A 5,321-nucleotide genomic window follows, 5' to 3' on the forward strand; every position below is an offset into this window, starting at 1 on the left:
AGAGAATAGTTCAACTTGATCCGAGTCCGTTTAAATAACTTTAATAAATGTGCGGTATGCTATTAAAAGAGTATGTATATTCCTTTCACACAATGGACGGTTTGGAAGACTTATTATTTATCAATTTTGTATGTATATATAAAAAATAAAAGTCGGCGTGTTTAATGCTTGGATATTCATTTTAATTTATTTAATAAAAAAAACGTTTTATCATGATCACTGAACTTTATTTGAACACATTCATTTAAAAAAAAGTTTTTTGGGTGGTTCTCAAACAAAACATAGTTTAATAATAATTTATAAAGAGGACTGTTGTTATATTTACAGTACCTTTCAAATGCATGGAGTCATTACGATTTACAAAATACTTTAATTCAAGGATCCATTAAATTGAAAATAAAAAGACAGTGAAGAACTTTTTTACAGTAAATTATTTGAAAATAACAGTACAGAAAATAATTTACAGAGGTTTTAAGTATGTTGGTGATGTTCCAAAGGTGAAGAACACTTGATAAAAATAGATAAATAAATCCACACAGTTATTTTTATACAGAAGAAATTTCAGTTTGTTCTTCCTGTGATATAAAACATAACCACAAAAACACAGTTGGTTTTATTGATCAAACATCTCAGTATTAGACAAAACTCATATAACTTTGTACAGCAGTTCAAATAATGTATCATTCTCAGTGCTATAGTTATCAATATAAAGATCACCAATCATCCTGAATAAAGAAAATCAAAGTGAACTTAAGTGTTTTCAGATCGCTTTCAGTTCACAATATAAATCATGGTTCAAACAAAAGCTGATAATATATATATATATATATATATATATATATTTCTTTTTTTTTTTTTACAGTCTGACTGTTTTTATTACGACCACTAGAGGGGAGTGTGACTCTACATTCGATCTGAGATCCTGTTTAAAAAAAAAAAAAAAAAATAATAATAATAATAATCAAAAAAAATCCTCCGTCATGATCAGAGATCTCAGCTTATTTTCACAGTCTTTACATGTTTTGAGGGCACAATGTCTTCTAAACATATTAAAACACCATATTTATTCATTTGTAATCAAACACCACTCCATCTTGGCTTCCTGGTCAGAAACTATCTGAACTACATAATCTGACAGAAACAACCAGATATGCATAGAACACAATAATAAAATATCACTCTTCACTAATAAAAGAAGAATTCAATACGTGATCATTTCCCTCCACTTTTAGTTTTTTTTTTTTTTTTCACAGACACTCCCAAACCAGGTTGAAATAGTTTTTTACACTGATTATTTTGCTGTAGAAATATAAAGAGAAGGATCAAATGTTGTTGCAAAAGCAGCATTTGTGTAGTGAGGTCACGACCTTACAGTTCAACTGGCCAAGTGCACACTACAGAAGGACACTCACAGCTTCGTGTTTTTGGATGTGTGGGTTCACACACATTTATATTTATGGCAGATCCATTGCAATCAAAGTCTATATTTTGTCTGTTCATGCATTCGCTGGTGCAAGCCATGATCTACTGTTTGAGCCATTTACGTTTATGCATTTGGCAGATGCTGTTATCCAAAGTGACTTGCATTGCATTTAAGGTATACACCAGATCAGTTCATGCATTTGCTGGGAATCGAACCCATGACCTTAGTGTTGCAAGTTCAAACTAAATGAATGCATACTGAGCAACTGCTCTATGATACAGAAACTGTGAGTCATTTCGTCCCCGTTCTCAGTTTATTCTTCTCAGAAGGTTCTGCACTTGTTTTTACATTAGGAAAACGAAGCCAAAACCAGGGATGGGAGCGTGTTTCAGGAGACGTGGACAGCAGGGTTTTTTGGCTCGGTCTTCTCACGGCCTCGCCCTCCGCTGGCACTGCTTCACCATCTCCATGTTTTATCGGCTCATTCTGCTCTCAGGGGTTTAAAAGTACAGAGGAATCGTACGTTACTGTGTGGGAACATTTTACACAACAATCTAGAATTAAAACATTTCCCTATTTAATTATACTTCAGTACTTACTGTAAATCAGTGCATGTTTCTGCATTAGAAATGACAACTTCAGGTTGCAGTCTGGAGATTTTCTTGGATGTCACACTTTATTTCAATCGTCCACTTCAGACATTTGACTAACTAGAAGTAACTTTGCAACTACATCATAACTCAGAAAATATATTCCATTCTTTGATGTCAACATCTAAAGAGTATTCAACACTACATTACTCCTGGATTTACCAAAATGGGTTTCATGAAAAAAAAAAAAAGTTGTGAGTTGATGACAAGCAAATAATGAATTAAGTCATAAAAGTATCAAGTTACAATAAGGAACTCATTTTAATAGTACAATCAAAATAAAACGTTAAAAACATTACTGAATAATCGTTCGTTAGTCTAAGTCTAAAGTGGACTATTCAAATAAAGTGTTAAAACATAAAGCGTTTGAGTCTTGTAATGTGCACTTGACTAAGAGTGGAAATATATATTTAAAACATTAATGAGGGTGAAATCAAACTCATTTTCTTAAAGTAGAAACCACAGAGTACCACAACATCCACCATAAACCCTGATGAAACACGTAAACATGATCTGGGAAAGTGAATAGGGATAAATTACACAAACACTTGATGGTAGCCATTGACCATAGTATATATATACAGTCATGGCCAAAAGTATTGGCACCCTTGGTAAATATGATCAAAGGCGGCTGGGAAAATTCATGTGCATTGTTAATCCTTTTGATCTTTTATTTAAAAAATACACAAAAATGTATCTTTTCATTGGATAATAAGAATTTAAAATGGGGGGAAATGTCATTATGAAATTAATGTTTTTCTCTAATCAATTGATTTCCAAGGGTGCCAATATTTTTGGCCATGACTTTACATATTTTCATACTATGGCTGTCAAAGGCTACCATCAACTGTTTGGTTCAAAATATCTTTAGTGTTCAGATGAATCAGAATTTCAATGTACATTACGAGTCAAAATTGTGAGAAAATACTGTAGGGTTGCACAAATGAGCCCTTAAATACTGCATGTCCCAGCTGACCCTTCACTTCAGTAGGAAACGCAGGAATCGTCTCGTTCCTGTAGGTTTTTTTGTGGATGTAGTCACACAGTCTAACTGAGGCTCCTACGAACATGAACACTGTACAAACTCTACAGCCCTTCAGAAGCGACGCAGTTCCTCCAAACGTCTCTAGAGATCTGCAGGACTCTGTTTCCGGAAGGTGGCCGCTGGCTGTCTCTGCTGGAGCCGAGGCTTGTTGGGTTTGTTCTGACTCCACTGACACAGCAGGATGGATCTGAAGGTGGTGCGAAAGGTCTTGTTGCAGAGCGCGTAACACATGGGGTTAACCGTGCTGTTGACGTAACACAGCCAGTATCCCAGAGCCCACAGCGTCTCGGGGATGCACTCGTCACAGAAGGTGTTCACCAGGACCATGATGTTGTACGGCGTCCACGTGATGATGAAGGCCAGGAGGATGGCGCTCAGCGTCTGCGCTGCTTTCTTCTCTTTCACCAGAGAGATCTTCTTGCGCTTGTTGACCTGCGTCTTGGCCTTCGAGGCGAAGCGTTTGGCGAGCGCCGAGTCTTTGAGGGAGATGCTGGGCGTTGGGTTGATCTTTGGAGCTCACGGATGTTTTGGAGTGACCGGACAATCCCTTTCTGGACGGTCTCGCGGCGTCTTCAGTTGGGTGGTGATTCTCGGAGATGGAGTACACGGCTCGGGCGTCTTCTCCGTCCTCTTCCTCCTCTTGATCCGACTGGTCAATGGACACGGTGGTTTCGTTGTTATTCCAGCTGTCCGAGTCGCCGCTTGCGACTCTTCCAAGCTTTACAACTCAACGGCCAGAACCCAAACCGTCCGGTCCTGGTTCTCCCAGAGCTTCTCTGGCTGGACGAGTGGAGCTCCGAACTGCTGTGACTGCAGGAGCTTCCCGGATTCCCCACGGGTTCCTCCGGACTCCCTTGGTTCCCCGAACCCTTGAGTCCAGCCAGCTCTTTGGAGCGGTTCTCCGTCTCCTTGTAGATCCGCCAGTAGAGGACGGTCATGATGGTGACCGGCAGATAGAAAGCAGCGATGGCTGTGCAGAAAGTGGTGATCGGCTCCGAGAGGAACTGGATGTAGCATTCTCCCGGAGGAACCGTCCGCTCCCCGACGAAATACTGCCAGAAGAGGATCGCTGGTGCCCAGAGGATGAAGGAAATGGACCAGGCGAGTCCGATCATGGTCATGGCTCTCTTCGTGGTGCGTTTGGCTCTGTACGTCAGCGGACGAGTGACGGAGAAGTACCTGTCGAAGCTGATGACCAGCAGGTTCATCACTGAAGCATTGCTAGCGACGTAATCGACCGCTAGCCACAGATCGCACGCCCAGTTCCCCAGCGCCCAGTGGTCCATGATTATATACGTAGTGTAGAGGTTCATCGAAAGCACGCCGATGATGAGGTCTGCGAATGCCAGGCTGAGCAAATAATAGTTATTCACCGTCTTCAGCTGCTTGTTGACTTTAAAGGACACCAGGACCAGGATGTTCCCGGTGATGGTGACTAAGGACAGCGAGCCGCACAGGAACACGATCATCACGATCTGCCAGATGTTGTGTCCACCGAGCGATTCTGGTGACTGCAGAGTGGCATTGACGGTCAGATTGGAGCCATGCATGAGGAGCGAATCGTTGACGGTCTTTACGTCACATGGTACGAACGCTGTGACGGGATTGGCCCGCATCCCTGGAGAGCTGTTGGTCAGGAATGGTCCGGGCTCGGCGCTCAGCGTCAGGTTCATGGTGACATACTCTGTGGACGAACCTGAGAGACGAGAGATATTACCATGAGAACTAGACAGACTGATCTCACACACAACTCTCTGATCATATCATATTATTATGCATCAGAGATTCAAGACTGCTTTTGTGCTCCAGGGACACAAATCTTTTATTGTATTACTATTAAAAAGAAACTAACTACAATTGATTATATTATATTATATTACACAGCTATAGCTCTGATATCTGTCAGATAGTGACATCGTTATTTTTGTGACTCTGCTTGCATCTTCTCTAAACTGTGAAGCTCTTGAGTTCAAGGCGTATCTGAGGACGTCGTGATCCACAGGAAGAGGAAGATTCTCACGGACTGTCTGATGTTTGCAGGATGTTTGAGTTTGATTACACAGCGACAAAACTCAACGTCAAACTGTGGACGGATACGAGCTCAGCCTGACAGAGAGAGAGAGAGAGAGAGAGAGGGAGAGAGGGAGGGAGAGAGAGAGAGAGACAGAGAGAGAGAGAGAGAATTTTTGAATTTTGAAAATCC

General features: G+C 40.9%; 1 pseudogene; it reads right to left on the reverse strand.

Annotated features, from left to right (window-relative positions):
• Window positions 1–2,855: 2,855 nt before the first annotated feature.
• LOC113055874 (muscarinic acetylcholine receptor M3-like) lies at window positions 2,856–4,934 on the reverse strand (annotated as a pseudogene).
• Between the last annotated feature and the right edge of the window lie 387 nt (window positions 4,935–5,321).

Source organism: Carassius auratus, chromosome 37 (assembly GCF_003368295.1).
Source record: "Carassius auratus strain Wakin chromosome 37, ASM336829v1, whole genome shotgun sequence".
In the NCBI taxonomy this organism is placed as follows: domain Eukaryota; kingdom Metazoa; phylum Chordata; class Actinopteri; order Cypriniformes; family Cyprinidae; genus Carassius; species Carassius auratus.